General features: G+C 39.5%; 1 protein-coding gene across 2 annotated transcripts in view; it reads right to left on the bottom strand.

Annotated features, from left to right (window-relative positions):
* Positions 1-5,090, bottom strand: part of TANK (TRAF family member associated NFKB activator) — a 78,643-nt gene extending 73,553 nt beyond the window's left edge. For both annotated transcript variants that reach the window (XM_049773350.1, XM_049773351.1), the window contains exon 1: positions 5,049-5,090. The gene's annotated coding sequence lies outside the window, so the exon portion shown is untranslated. The remainder of the gene's footprint in view (positions 1-5,048) is intronic.
* Positions 5,091-17,051: the final 11,961 nt, after the last annotated feature.

Raw genomic sequence — 17,051 nt, 5'->3', positions numbered from 1 at the left:
TAACCCCTGAGCACCGCCGGGTGTGGCCCAAAAACGAAAAACAAACAAACAAACAAACAAAAAACACCCAAACAAGTAATAAAATCTCTAAAGAAGTGGAGAAGAGTCTTGAGGGAAGCACATGTCTAGCAGATGAGAAGTGAATTTGATTCCTTCTGGGACATGGAACTGGTCCCCAGCATTTCCAGGCACAGGTGCTAAGCCTCTGCAGACCCAAGCATTGCTGAGCATAGTCTATGGGCTTTTGAACATAAACGAAAGTGGGTAACCCCTATAAAACAACAATAAGCTTTTTATCTCAAATTGGTGAAATTTTAATGTTTATCAAAAAGGAAATAATAGGAGTTTGAGAATCACCAATCTCAAGAAAAAGAATTTTCTTTTTTTGTTTGTTTGTTTGCTTTTGGGACATACCCTCGATGCTCAAGGGTTATTATGTCTGGGTCTACAGTCGGGAATCACTCCTGGGGGGCTCAGAGGACTACATGGGATGCTGGGAATCTAACTCAAGTTGGCCACAAGGCCAGCACCCTACCCTGCTGTGCTATGATAGGTCTGGCCCCAATAAAAGACATTTCTAGCTTTAGGAAAAATAAATACATAAAAATGCATTATTATATTAACGATAATTAATGTCACATTAACAGTAGGCTTCCTTCAAACAATTAAAATAATACATTCTCTTCAAAGGAACTAAGTCCCTGTCCTTACATCAAGTTACTCTCTATAGCAAAATTACCCATATTCATTCAGTTGCTTAAGTAAACAATGATTCCTATTTCTTGTACTGCAAACATTCCATGAATTGTTGTAACTTCAACTAAGCACTATCAAAATGAAATTTACTTTTTTGTCCACAAACTTCCAGTATAACTGCCATAATTTGATAGTTTGTTTTCACTGTTTACTCTTACAGAGTCGACAAATTCCATTATTGAAGGTAAAACAAATAAAGACTAGGTTACTATCCAGGTTATTTCCTCTGTTAGATATACATTATCATAACTTACTTCCAACCGCAGATGTCCAGGCAACCCACATGGCCCGAGTACCGCCAGAAGTAATGCCCCAGTGCAGAGCCATGAGTAAGCCCTGAGCTTCACTGCTACAGTCCAAAATACAAATACAAAATAAAAATAAATCTTTGGGGAGACCAGAGAGAAAGTACAACGGTAGGGCATTCGCCTTTCATGTGGTTGATCTAGGATGGATTGTGGTTCGATCCCTGGTGTCCCATATGGTCCCCCAAGCCAGAAGCGATTTCTGAGGGCATAACCAGGAGTAACCCCTGAGCATTACCGGTGTGGCCCCAAGCCCAAAAATAAATAAATAAATAAAATAAAAAATCCTTAAACATGTGTTTTTTTGGTTGAGCAACATCAACACTAGTAAGAATTTGAAGATGATGGAGAGTGAATTTTGTGCTACTTGTATTTTTATTCATAATTACCCCTCCTCCAATTTTTTGTTTGTTTTGGGGCCAAACCCAATAGACCTTATAGCTTACTTCTGGCTCTATGCTCAGGGATCACTCCTGGCAGTGCTAGAGGTGGGAGATTTGGAGGAGGTCTCTATGTAGTGCCAGGATTGAAATGGGGTCAGCTGTATGCAAGGTAAGAGCCTTAACTTCTCTACTATCCCCTGAACACAAAAATATTTTTATGAGTTAGAGATTGAAAAAGTATGACACATGTTTTACATAGATCCCCCCAAATTACAAAGATTACAAAAAAGGTTTGCTTTTTGGTTGCAAAGGATTTGATAACATTGTCGGTTCCAATCCTAAACCTTTTTCAACATTTTTGTTAAACATTGCACCTGATTCAAAAGATTTTAAACACTAATTAGCACACACCTATGAAGCAATTAATTTCATATTGCTATCCTTTAAGATGATTCAGAATTTTGTCCTGGACTATACTGGTCCTGATCTAAATAATAGCTTGCTCTTTCCCTCAACCTATGAAACCATAGCTAGCAGCAAGCAGAAAAAAATACCAGGGGAGAATGGCAGCATAACATAAACCTAAGAAAATAAAAAAGATATTTAGGGGCCGAAGAGGCACAGTGGGTAAGGTATTTATTTGCCTTGTACACTGTTGACCCAGGTTTGATCCCAGCCACATAAATCCTCCAAGCACAGCCAGAAGTGATTCCTGAGTACAGAGCCAGGAGAAACCCCTGAGCACTAATGGGTGTGGCCCAAACAACAACAACAACAACAACAAATGTAGCTTGACATAATAAAATAAATACAAACTAAAACTGAAACAGCTACAGTAATGCTTTTAGGGTGTTGGGGGAGAGGGAGCAATTATAGCTAACCAGCTAATAAATCATACCAGAATTAGAACTTTTCCATTAACAGATATTATATTTATCATGTTCTTCAGATAGTACGGTTTATAAAACATCCAAAGTCCTTTTTGTTATAGAGAAAGCCATACTAGAACTATGCTAATGATTTTCACTCTTTTTTTTTTTTCTAGTTTTTGGGTCACACCCAGCAGCACTCAGGAGTTACTCCTGGCTCTGTGCTCAGAAATAGCCCCTGGCTGGCACAGGGGACCATATGGAATGCCAGATTCGAACCACTGTCCTTCTGCATGAAAGTCAAACGCCTTACCTCTATGCTATCTCTCCGGCCCCGATTTTCACTCTTTAATAATAAGTACAAGTATACATATTTTCTCATTCACTCATCTTTGAAATCCCCTTGGGATTTGGCTACAGCAGAAAGGTCAACTATTAGACTAAGGTAAGAAATTTCTCAAAAACCTTGGAAAGCAAATGACAACAAAACGAAACTCATGCTTTCTCAGGCCAGTTTCACTCTTGGTTTCTGTTAAGCAAAGAACTTCTTGGATCACTCAGTTCTCAGGGGGCTAGGAAGTACTGATGATGATTGAACCTGGGCTTCCTGCACGCAGAGCATGTGTCCCAGACTATTGAGCCATTCCTCTGACCCGAAACACATTTTGTTATAAAGTTCTGCTTACATATAACATCCTGACCACCACCCAAGATAACCGTGGCGGGAGGGGGAGAGGGAGAAAGGGGTGGATTAAAAACAAAAAAACAGGGGCCGGAGAGACAGCATGGAGGTAAGGAGTTTGCCTTTCATGCAGAAGGTCGGTGGTTTGAATCCTGGCATCCCTTATGGTCCTCTGTGCCTGCCAGGGGCGATTTCTGAGCATGGAGACAGGAGTGACCCCTGAGTGCTGCCGGGTGTGACCCAAAAACAAAACAAAACAAAACAAAAACAAAAAAAAAAATCAAAAATGGGGCTGGACGATAGTACAGCGGTAAGGCATTTGCCTTGCACGTGGCCAACACAGGAAGGACCCCGGTTCGAATCCAGGCACCCCAGATGGTCCCCTGAGCCTGCCAGAAGTCACTTCTAAGCACAGAGCCAGGAGTAACACCACAGCGCCACAGGGTGTGACTCCCCCAAAATTAAAATGATCAGAAACAATACAGACGTACTTTTTCTTTTTTCTAACATTATGTGCTATTGGTGAGTCAGAACCCTTTACTTAATTGGATCTACTTTAAGGAGTTTGTTGCCTTTTAAAGCCCTGGATATTGTGGCTGTTTTTTTTTTTGTTTGTTTGTTTTTGTATATTGTGGCTGTTTTAACCCCATTTACATGTTGCAAGATGAGTTCTAATGAACTCTTCAGATCTCCAAAAAAAAAAAAAAAAACAAACAAAGTGTTCGTGCTATTTAAGACACTTTCAGAGTTGAAAAAGAAAAAAAAAAAAGTAAAATGAACTTTTTCCTGTTTTTAGAAAACCAGCATAATCTTGATATCAAACGGTGGCTAAAGATGAAGAGGTGCTAAGGGGATTGATTATTCCTGGCTCTGCTCAGGGACCTCCATACTGGCAGGACTCAGGAGACAGAACCCAGATCGGCCTTGTGCAAGCCAAATGTCTAACCTTGCACAACAGCTCCGGGCACTCAATGGCAAAATTTGAGTCGCAAAATTGTTGCCAACGGAACCCACATGCTTAAAAAGTACATAGATGGGGGCTGGAGCGGTGGCGCAAGGGGTAAGGTAGGTCTGCGGACCTCGGTTCTATTCCCGGTGTCCTATGTGGTCCCTCAAGCCAGGAGCGACTTCTTTCATTTTTAAATGAAATATTCTTATTTAAACACCTTGATTACAAACATGACTGTGGTTGGGTTTCAGTCATGTAAAGAACACTCCAGGAGCGATTTCTGAGCGTCACCGGGTTTAGCCCAAAAACAAAAGTCCATGGATGGATTATGGACTGGAAACCTACTAAAATAATTCCCCTTCTTCTTCGCTGGCTCAGAAAAGTAGTCATAAAGCCCACAACAGGGCCTGACAGGCGCCCCCCAAAGCAGGCATCAAGAGTTCAAGTTTCCTCCTGCTTCTTGTGTCAGACAGGAGACACCCGGGGAAGGAAGGACTCCCTCTCCCTTAGGACTTGGGAATCCAGTCGAGGGGACCCCCCCTCCCCGAAGCTCGCTTCTGCACAACTCCCTCTCGGGGGAAGTTGCCCAACTTGTCCCTGTCAAGATGACGACACCCCCTGGGCAGAGGCAAGAAGCCAAGGGGTCGGTTGTGCAACAGAAACCGTGGCGAGAACCCCAGCTCTCGAGTTTCCGCGAGCGCCACTCGCAGCTGCCCGGGAGCCCGAAGCCGTCCGTGGTGGGGAGTCCGCCGGCCGGGGCCAGCGCAGGCGGGGAGTCCCGCCGCTCACTCCGGGTGGCCCAGGCCCAGCAGCTGGGTCTCGCCCGAGCACCGCCGTCGCCTACTTGAGCCGAGCAAAGAGAGCGGAGAAGCTTCGCCTCGCGGGCCGGGAAAGCCCCTGGGCGTGCGGCCAGGCCGGGCTGCGAGCCCGGGCTTGGGGAGGGAGATTCCTCAGGCATTCTTCTCCCCTTTCCGCTCCGACAAACTCTGGTCCTTCTCAGGTCCCCACCGGCTTCTCTGCAAGCCCAATTCTCGCGAGCGCGCCGTGCACGACCCAAAGATTCCTCCACACCACACCCACTCGCGCGCCAAGTTCCCCACTCACAGTTCAGGGACTTCACACCGCTGAGTCGGACGCGGCGCGGAGCTGAAGAGCCGCGACCGGAAGTTGCTTGGCGTAGCCCTTCGGAGAGAGGCGCCTGCGCAGCGGGGTGTTAACCTTTCACCTTGCACCCGACAGGCCAGGTCAGCGCCGCCGCCCCGCCCAGACAAGCTCCGCCCTCATGGGGGCCTCACCTCTAAGCCCCGCCCAGCGCAGCTCTGCCCCACCTCTTCTTACTCGAGGCAAACCAAGCCCGGCTTGAGAAGTCAGCTTTTAAAGGTCGCCTGCGGGTTGTGGCTAGGTTATGTTTTGGTTTTTTGCCTAACCCTCACTAGCTCTGTCCGACGTCACTCTGGGAGCTTGCCTACTCAAGGATGACTTTGGGGGTGGGGGTTCTTGCTGAAAGAAGTAGTAGGTGCACCAACGCATCCACTTGATAGTGATTCAACTCCAAGAAACGAGTTTCCACAGATTCTCATGTGGATGGGATTAAACTGATTAGAGGATACTACTACTATTAAAACAACTACTACTGCTGCTGCTGTTGACACTACTACTACTACTACTACTACTACTACTACTACAAACACACACACACACACACACACAGACACACACACACACCATTCTCTTAACAAATAACTCCTCTCGCTAAAGGTACTTGCTAAAGTTGAATGGTTATCCAAGTAGACCATTAGGACATCCTCTTTTTTTCATTTCCTAGCTATGCTAGTTCTCCAATTCAACTCAAAGAAATGCGTTTCCACAGATTCTCATGTGGATGTGATTAAACAGATTAAAGAGGGTGCCATTACTATTAAAACAACTTCTAATGATGATGATGATGACACAACTACTACTACTACATATACACACAAACACCATTCTCTTAACAAATAACCCCTCTCACTAAAAGTACTTGCTAAAGTTGAATGGTTATCCAAGTAGACCATTAAGACATTCTCTTTTTTTTTCTATTTCCTAGCTATGCTAGTTCTCCAAGATAAAAGATATATACAGGTACTTCAAAAGTGTGCTCTGTTCTAATATCTACTGGTTCAGGCGAATTGTACAATAATGAAATGTTCTTTATTGCTTGAGGGCCACACCTATTGATACCCTGGGGTTACTCCTGGCTTTGTGCTCAGAAGCAACTCCTGTCACTGCTCTTCAGAGGACCCTAAATGGTGCCTGTGGATTCAACCTCCATGACATTGAGACTAAAGGCATCTTCAAGGAAGAAACAACACTCTCCAATCAAGTGGAAGCAGAGATAAACAGATGGGACTATATTAAGCTGAGAAGCTTCTGCAACTCAAAGGAAATAGTGCCTAATATACAAAAGCCACCCACAGAATGGGAGAAACTGTTCACCCAATACCCATCAGACAAGGGGCTAATATAAAAAATATACAAGGCACTGACAGAACTTAATATGAAAAAAACATATAACCCCATCACAAAATGGGGAGTAGAAATGACATTTATTTCATCAAAGAAGAAATACAAATGGCCAAAAGACACATGAAAAAATGCTCCACATCACTAATCATCAGGGATATGCAAATCAAAACTACAATGAGGTACCATCTCACACCACAGAGACTGGCACACATCACAAAAAACAAGAACTGGGGGGAGTGTGGAGAGAAAGGAATTCTTATTCACTGCTGGTGGGAATGCCATCTAGTCCAGCCTTCATGGAAAACAATATGGAGATTCCTCAAAACTGGAAATTGAGCTCTCATATGATCCAGCTATACCACTCCTAGGGATATACCCTAGGAACACAAAAATACAATTCAAAAATCCTTTCCTCACACCTATATTTATTGCAGTACTATTTACAATAGCCAGATTCTAGAAACAATCAAGATGCCCTTCAACAGATGAATGGCTAAAGAAACTGTGGTACATATACACAATGGAATATCATACAGCTGGCAGGAAAGATGAAACCACGAAATTCTCCTGTACATGGATGTACATGGATCTACATGGAATCTGTTATGCTGAGTGAAATAAGTCAGAGGGAAAGAGATAGACACCGAATAGTCTCACTCATCTATGGATTTTAAGAAAAATTAAGGACATTACTGTAATAAGGCCCAGAGACAATAGAGTTAAGGGTTGGAAGGACCGAAAGGATGGGCTCACAATTTGAAGCTCACCACAGATTGGTGAATGCTGTTAGAGAAATAACTACACTAACAACTAGTACAACAGTGTTAATGAATGAGAGAAGTAGAAGGCATGTCTGGAATACAGGCATGGTGGGGGAGGGAGAAAGGGTACATTGGTGGTGGGAAGATTGCACTGGTGAAGGGGGTGTTCTGTTCATGACTGAAACTCAACTACAAACATGTTTTTAATTATGGTGCTTAAATAAAGATTTTATAAAATAAAAAATTAAATTAAAAATATATATAAAAGAATGAAATATAGTGCCTGGAGTGGTCTCACAAAACAAAAAAAGAAAGAAAAGAAAAGAAGAGGAAGAGGAGGAGGAGGAAGAGGAATAAGTAGTTTGTTAACTGTTTTAGCTTTGACTTTAAAAATAAATTCAATATTCAAAACAAACAAACAGAATGCAATGCAACTAAATATATTTTTAAATCCTTGAAATTATCAGCGGTGGTGGGGCAAGTGGGAGTACAAACAACTATAGTTCAGAAATATAAAGAGACATTGTGGTAGGAAGAATCTGATTCTACTGCTTTGACAGAGAAAAGGTACTATCTTAAAAGAAATAAAATGTGAGGCTTCATATGCTTAAAAAAATGTTCAGGTTTTTCAGTTATGTTAAAATGTTTCAAACATTTGGGTACAAGGATAGTAAGAGTATTAAGTACTAACGGGAGTATGTTTAGTTTTGTAAGAAGTTGCCAGACTTTCCACCAAACTGATACCCTGTGCATTCCTTCCAGTATTTGTTTTTTATTTTGGTTTTTGGATCACTCCTGGCTGTGTATTCAGAAATCGCACCTGGCAGGCTCCAAGGGAGCCTATGAGATGCTGGGGATCTAAACCGGGTTGGCCTCTTCAAGGTAAACATCCTAGGTGCTGTGCTATGGCTCCCACCTCATTTCATTCCAGTGGCGAATGCGAGTTCTTATCACTATCAGCATTTTATGATGTCTGTATTCTAGATTTTGGCCATTTTTAATGGTGCCTAATAGCACCTCATTTCATTTTAATATAAGTTCCCTGGTGATACTTAATTTCCTGTGGTTATTTGCCACCAGTATATCTGTATTGTGAGGTATCTTTAAGATTTTGGTTTGCTTTAAAATTTAGTTGTTTGTTTACTTGTTATAATACTTTAATAGTTCTTTTATATCTTAACAAATAATCCTTAATATTTTTTCCTAGATATTTTATGCTATTCTATGGCTTGTCTTTTTGTTATCTCAATAGTGTCTTTTGTAGAGAAAAATATTGAAAAATTTAGTAGAGCTGAACATATATAGCTTTGCTTTCAAGCAAACTGAAAAAACTACCTTATATGTTTTTAATTTGAATATTATTAATTATAATAATTATATATAATTGTATAGTAATTAATTATACAATAAGATTTAAAACTGAATGTATAAGTAATTTTTAATATTGACATAGGAAAAATTTGAACATAGAAAATACTAAAATATACTTTTTTTTGTTCACAACTGGTAATGCTCAGGGTTTACTCCTAGCTCTGTCCTCAGATGGTACTTGGGAGATTATATGTGATGTCAGGAATCAAAAGCAAGTCAGGTATATGAAAAGCAAGTATCTTATTCTATGTACTATCTCTCTGGCCCAAAATATACATTTATTAAATATAGATATTTTAAAATCTCTTTCCTCTCCCATGATGGAATCATACAGACAAGTAGCTGCATCCTCAATGGATAAAGCATGAACAAATGCCGAAACAGGTGAATTAGTTTTTTGCGTACCAAATATTATCAAGCATTTTACTTCTTCTATAATAATGGTGAATTTTAAAATTTATTGGCATACAATATATTTATTAAGGTTAGGAATGAGTGGAATGATATAATTTCAATTAAATTTTTGTTTACTTAATTTATACCTTAGGTTAGGATATAGTAGTTTGAAGTAAGGTTTGATGAAAGTAAGGACTTCCATCTTAATAAAAAAATTTAGGACCTATTTTCAAAACTGCTTAATTTTTTCATAAGAGTTCAGAATATGAATATAGGGGTAAAGGAAAATTGCCAGTATAGACACTGCAAATTGGAATGTCAGGTATGCATCAATGATTTCAGTCAAGTTTTTGATGTGAAATATCTCTATTAATAGAACCTGGTTGATTTCTGAATTAGGACTGGCATCTGGACTAGCAGTCTGTGTCTCAGACTTTCTAAACTAAATGCCTAATTTAAAAAAATCAGGAAATCATAAAAACTAATAGTGGACTTGAAAGGCAGGATTGGTGACCAGGTTCAGCATATGTGGTTGAGTTGGCTGTACCCAATGTAGAAATGAGAGGGGCACTCACTTCCCAAACCTTTCCTGATTGAGTTTATCTTCTTCAGAGGGGTGAATTTTTATGATTTATGAAATGAGATCAAAAGAAAAAATTAGGGACCTAGGAGATAACTCAATGGCATAAAGCACTTGCCTGGCAAACACAATGTTTTGAGTTCAAACTCCAGAGGCACCTCAAGTACTGAGGAAATCTGACAGCTCTGAGAATAGAAATCCTCATCAGAAAAAAGCACAACTGAAGGAAGATATTGAAATATAAATGGATAAAACAAGTACATTAAAACAGTAACTGGAATAGTGTTCCAACTTCTTCCTTAAGAAGAGATCTGAGTAAATGTCATGAAACCCGAAGATACATCAGAACATATCTGAACCAGTACTTGAATTTCAAGTAGTATTTATCATGGATAAAAAGGACAATGACTTTTAAAATATTAGTATATTATTAAATAAAAAAGACCAACTGTTTGATATGCCATTATTAAAAAATGTAGATTAAGGGACTGGAATGATAGCACAGCGGTAGGGTGTTTGCCTTGCATGCAGCTTACAAGGACAGACCCCCGTTCAGTTCCCATCGTCCCATATGGTCGCCCAAGACAGGAGTGATTTCTGAGTGCATAGCCAGAAGTAACCCCTGAGCATCGTTGAGTGTGGCCCAAAATTAAAAAAAATTAAATTAAATTATGTGTAAATGTATTCATTTTATTCGTCAGATACCTTCTGAGTACTTGCTATATGCTTGATCTTGGTGGCACAACTGTTCATGATCCCCAGGGCCACATCAATATATTTGATGGTTGGTGCACATGTACTTGAGTACTACAACTAGAGTATGTGTTCCTGGGAAGCACTATAACCAAAAGTGAGCAACACAAAGAAGAGTGTAGCCTCCAGCCATCACAACAGTAAAGAAAAGGGAAGATGAAAAATATAATAAAAACAGTCTGAGTTAAAAAAAAAAAAAACCACAACAGTATTTGGACTTGAGCTATATTATAGTAGGTGAGATGCTTGCATTGAATATGACTGACCCAGGTTTGATTCCTAGTACCCTATATTCTCATATGGTCCCTCAATCCTGCCAGAAATGATCCCTGAGCACAGACAGAACCAGAAGTAAACAACAAACATCATAGTGTCTATTATGGAGTGAAATATATCTAGAAGCATTTTTAATTACTATTTTACATTATAGAACTAACTATAATAGGGATACATTTAGGGCATCCTGAAACACAGCGAATGAGTCCTTAGTCCAAGTTTGAGAGAATAAGGGGAGATTTTCTATAACTAAACTATGGAAATTATTCAATAAAAGTTGAGACAAGGGGCCGGAGAGATAGCATGGAGGTAAGGCGTTTGCCTTGCATGCAGAAGGATGGTAGTTCAAACCCCAGCATCCCATATGGTCCCCTAAACCTGCCAGGAGCGATTTCTGAGCGTAGAGCCAGGAGTAACCCCTGAGCACTGCTGGGTGTGACCCAAAAACCAAAAAAAAAAAAAAAAAAAAAAGGGAAAGAAAGAATATTATCCAGTTCAGTCAAAAGGTAAAGCTTACCTTTTGATTATACAAAATATAATGCTTTGTGATCAAGTTATATGCTATCTATAGAATGTACTTTATAACACATATGCAAATAGTTTGTAAATGAAATGGAAAAATAGGGCTGAAAAAATAAGGTGTTTGCCTTGCACATGCCTGAACCAAGTTCTATCCACAGCATCCTATATAGTTCCCTGAGAACCGCCAGCAGTAATTCCTAAGTGCAGAGCCAGGAATAACCTCTGACTATTTGGGTTCATGCCAGGGCATACCTAAGTTTTTAGGGGGGCTCAGCCCACCAGATGTATCCTCAGATTTTCCTGGTGGGTAGAACTAATTTAACCCCTATGGGGTTCCTCAAAAGGCCCGCTGTGGACACCTTTTTCCCTGCGTGGAGGGTTGAGGAATTTCCAAAGAGATGCCTGGCAGTACATTTTCAGTCAGTATTTGACTATCTCTCCTATGTATATATTAGGCAAAATAATGGTCTCTATCAAGTAATTTGGCTCAGAAATTCCAGCACCAAAGTTTGAGAACCCCATTTTCTGGATATAGCCAGCCCTATAAGCAATGACAATTTTTCTCTCTTTTTCAGATATGTCTTTGCAACTGCAGTTTCTGGTAATCAAGGGCGTAACTAGAATGCAGATCTTGACTATTGACCCTAATTTAAAAAAAGGGAAACTCATTTTTGGGGATTTGGCTCCTCCCTACACTTAACCTCTAAAACAATAGAGTCCAGCCTAGAAAGATCAAATTCCTAGATATTTTCTACTCCCTCCTAATCCTAATTTTGCATTTAAAGTAAGCTTGCAAAGAGTTACCTTGAGTTGTGACCTTCTCATTTGTAACCTAGAATTTTTACAGTCACACCCAAAGTTTAGGTATTGTTACTGTTTTACCATGCTTTGTAATTATAATTATTCTTTACCTCTGGCTAATTTTACCCCTGTAAATTCACCTGCTCAAAAAATTAAACTTGTCGGGGCCGGGAAGGTGGCGCTAGAGGTAAGGTGTCTGCCTTACAAGCGCTAGCGTAGGACGGACCGCGGTTCGATCCCCTGGCGTCCCATATGGTCTCCCCAAGCCAGGGGCGATTTCTGAGCTCATAGCCAGGAGTAACCCCTGAGCGTCAAACGGGTGTGGCCCAAAAACCAAAAAAAAAAAAAAATTAAACTTGTCGCACTCCTGCCGGAAACATGTTGACCCCACATACTCTGTGTGGTTTCATTTATTTCATATTTTATATTTCTCTGTATGCTGGTTCGAGCAACCCACTCTCCCTGAAGTGGATTCACCAAAATCGCACTGGTGCTGTAAGACAGAAGCCGCTTGCAGCAGGTTCACTCACTTTGGGTGTGAACTAAAAACTTAAAAAAAAATACAATATAAAAGAATAGAAAAAATATTTTCAATGGCAAATAGTCACCAATAGAAATGTGGGATAACTATATTAATATTAGGCAAAATATATTTTAGGGGACAGAGCAGTGGCATGGAGAAGTAAGGTGTCTGTCTGCCTTGCTGGCGCTAGCCTAGGATGGACCGCGGTTCAATCCTCCAATATCTCATATGGCCCCCCAAGCCAGGAGCAATTTCTGAGTGCATACCCTGAGCGTCACTGTTATAAGAGAAGTAAAATACATATATATTTATAAAAGAGCCATTCATAACAATGGTATTAGAGACTCCAAACATTGATGGAAACATTGATAGAACTGAAGGGAGTAATGAAAATACTACAATAATATTTGAAGACTTTACTTTGCCATTCAGCAATAGAAGATAAAAATGGGGGTAAGGCCAGATTAATAGTATAGCAGGTAGGTGCATGCCTTGCACACAGCTGACCCAGTTTCAGCAAATAAAAATAACAAGGATTATATATCATATTTGCAATATAATAAATAGAACAATATATATTATATTTGCAAGTAAAATAATCTAGATAAAATATACAAATTCTGCAAAAGTGCCAAAATTGAGTCTAGAATCATTAGAAAACATTAATAGACTTAAGACAAATAAAGTGAATGAATCTGAAATTAAAATCCTCCCAACAGAGAAAAGTCCAACACCAGGTAGATTCACTGATGAATTCTACCAAGCATTTAAAATTATCTATGACACAGGAACCTGGTGCACAAAGTGGACTAAGGAAAGACTCAAAATATGGTGTAGAACCAGGAGTAACTCCTGTGCATAGTTGGGTGTGGCTCAAAAGCCAAAAATCAAACTGAAAAATAGTGCTAGGAAAACTGGACAGCCTTATGCAAACAAATGAACAGATTTGTATCTTACAAATTCACAAAATTAATTTGATGTGTATTAAATACCGTGAGATTAGGCATATAAAATAAATGTTGGAAAACATATGTAGAACTTTCTATGATGAGGACCTCAGTGGTGTCTCCAGTGAGTTTACTCTATTGACAAAGATAATGGAAAGAAAAATAAACAAAGGGACAAGATTAAATTAAAATTTCTTTGTAGATGTCAGAGTTCAATGGTTAAGGTGTTTGCCTTGCATGCAACAGACCTAGTTTCAATCCAGATCTCCATATATTCCCCAGTCCTACCAGTAATGATCCCTGAGTGCAGAGCCAGGAGTAAGCCCTGAACACAGCCAGGTGTGCCCCATTCCTAAAAGCCCTAAACTAAAATAAACTAAAATAAAACAAACTCATGGCATAACAGAGCAGTGGCGCAGTGGTAGGGCATTTGCCTTGGACATGGCTGACCTAGGACGAACTGTGGCTTGATCCCCTGGCATCCCATATGATCCCCCGAGCCAGGAGCGATTTTTAAGCTCAGCAAGGAGTAACCTCTGAGCATCACCGAGTGTGGCCCAAAAACCACCCCCCCAAAAAACAAAACAAAAAAAACAACAAACTCTGACTAAACTAAAAATTCAATGAAATGGGATAAACTATTTGCAAATATACATTAATAAAGGGGAAATATCCAAAATACAAAAATTATTTCAAAAAGCTCAGGAGGATAAAAAATATCAACCAAATAAAAAATAGGAAGAGATGAACATACACTTCCACAAAGAAGCTATAGATGACAATAGGCATATGAAAAAATCCTTTTTTTTTTCACTTATTACTAGGGAACTACAAATCATAGTTCCCTAGTAATAAAAAAAAGAGGATTTTTTATGAGACATCATAAACCAGTGAGATTGACATATATAAAAAAGATTGGAACCAAACAGCATTGAGAATGTGGTGAAAAGGAATTAATATTTACTATTGGTGGAAATGTTTTCTAGTTTAGTTTCTGTGGAAAACAGTATGGAGATTTCTCAGAAGAAGTGTATGAGGTGGAGGAAGAGGAGGAGGAGGAGGAAGAAAAATAGGGTTCCATATTCCACTTTTTGGCATTTGCCTCCCCCACAACACAAAAAGATTAATTCGAAACACATACACACCTGTGTTTACTGTAGTGTTTAGTAAGTTGCCAAATATGGAAACAATCTAAATGTTTAACAATAAATAAATGGTCAAAGAAGTGGAATATGTGGGCCCGGAGAGATAGCACAGCGGCGTTTGCCTTGCAAGCAGCCGATCCAGGACCAAAGGTGGTTGGTTCGAATCCCGGTGTCCCATATAGTCCCCTGTGCCTGCCAGGAGCGATTTCTGAGCAGACAGCCAGGAGTGACCCCTGAGCATTGCCGGGTGTGGCCCAAAAACCAAAAAAAAAAAAAAAAAAAAAAAAAAAGAAGTGGAATATGTACATAATGAAATGCAATCCAACAATCAGAAAAGATGAAGTTCACTGAAATGTGCATGGAACTGGAATGCATCATGTTAAGAGAAATAAGTTAGAAGTAGAAAAATACTAGATGATTTCATACAATGTAGTGTACAAAGAGTAAAAATAGTGGAACACACAGTATTGACAAACCCTTGGATTACAAATGCAGACTACTAAATAGTGAGGAAGGAGTGGAAGAGGCAGAGTAGAGGTGAAATAAAGGCAATTGTCCAGAGCATTGGGGACTTTGGTGGAGATGGAGTACAGTAACTTTGTACATCAGTAATAGGAAGGTAATGCTTTACATGCAGCCATGTTATTGAAACTGAAGAAATATGAACTTCAATCTTTCTCAGTCCTACAAAATGTTTTTTTAACAGGAGAAAATATTTCATCACTGATGCTATGAGATCAGCATTATTATAATACAGGTCAGACAAAAACACATAAAACAACAATAAAGCAAATAAAACAAAAAAAACAAAAATCCCAATATTCTTTATGAATAAATTTGAAAAATTTCTTCACAGAACTAGCAAACCTGCATTAAGCACATTATACATCATGACCAAGTGTGACTTATTCCTAGAATGTCAGGATGTTGGGCATAATAAATCATTCAGTATAACATAAAGAAAAAAAAATCCCTCATGTGTGATTATTCCCATTAATGCAGAAAAGGCTGTCATAAAAATGCAATGTTTTATTGCTAAAAAGAAATACTCAGAAAAATACAAATAAAAGGACATTTCTTTAATATGGTAAGGAGTATTTATAAAGTCTCCACAGCTAACATACTCAATGGTGAAAGTGGGAAATGATTGTCACCTAAAATCAGACCAAAACAAGTGCTTTCTTTCACTACTACTAGCTACAATTGTCTAAAAAAGTTTGACTTGTAGTAACTAAATAAGAAAAGAAGTAAAACATAAAATTCAAAGAGAAATAAAGCTATCTGTTCCTAGATGATATTGATAGTATGTATAGAAAAACCAGGCCAAAGAGATAGCATGGAGGTAGGGTGTTTGCCTTGCACGCAGAAGGAAGGTGGTTCAAATCCATTCCATATAGTCCCTGAGCCTGCCAGGAGCGATTTCTGAGCATAGAGCCAGGAGGAATCCCTGAGCGCTGCCGGGGGTGTCTCAAAACCCAACCACCCCCCCAAAAGAGAGAAAAATCCAAATAATTCTCAAGAAAACTTTTAGAGCAAATAAGTGAATTCAGGAAAATTGTGCTCACAAGATAACATTCAAAAGTCAGTTGTGCTTTGATATTAATAATGAACATTCCAGAAAGGTAATAAGAAACTTTATTTATAATTGCATGACAAAAAAATCTAGAAATAAATTTATTTAGAAAAGCAAAGCATTTGTATGTCAAAAACTATAAAACTTTGCCAATGGAGCTGGAGTGACAGTACAGTACAGGTAGGGCATTTGCCTTGCATCGCTAACCTGGTTTCATCCTTAGTATCCCATATGCTTCCCCAACTTCATCAGGAGTGACTCCGGAGCACAGAACCATGAGTAGTCCCTGAATATTGCTGAGTGCGGTCCAAAAATAAAACAAAGCAGAACAAACCAAAAAAAAATTGTTGAAAGAGATTAATAAAGGCTTAATAAGTGGAAAACTACTCTGTGTTAATAGGTTAAAAGAATTAATATTGTTAAAAAAGAATATGAATAAAGAAAAGTACAAGTGGAACTGGAGAGATAGTACAGTGGTTAAGACCCTTGCCTTGCATGCAGTTGACCTGGATTCAATCCTTGGCATCCTATATGATGCCTCAAGCTCTCCAGGAGTAATTTCTGAGCGCAAAGCCAGGAGTAAGCCCTGAGCACTTCTAAGTTTGACTCAAAACACACACACACACACACACACACACACACAAAAGAGCAGAAAACACACTTCCTAATTTCAATTTTAAAGTTTACACAAAGCTAGCATAATCAAAACAGTGTGGCAACAACACCGGGGTTGACATATAGATGAAAGGAATGAGTAAAATTCAGAAATTGGAAGTTTGAGAGGGCCAGAGCAATGGCACAGTGGGAAACATGTTTGCCTTGCACACACTGCTGACCCAGGACAGACTGTGGAAGTTTGAGTGATACTGCATGCAAATGACCCAGTATTTTATCCTTGCATCCACATGGTCCCCAACACCCTGAAAGGAATAATTACTGAGTTCAGAGCCAGGA

This window comes from Suncus etruscus, chromosome 5, assembly GCF_024139225.1.
Source record: "Suncus etruscus isolate mSunEtr1 chromosome 5, mSunEtr1.pri.cur, whole genome shotgun sequence".
Taxonomy (NCBI): domain Eukaryota; kingdom Metazoa; phylum Chordata; class Mammalia; order Eulipotyphla; family Soricidae; genus Suncus; species Suncus etruscus.
This window is presented reverse-complemented; position numbering and strand designations above follow the sequence as displayed.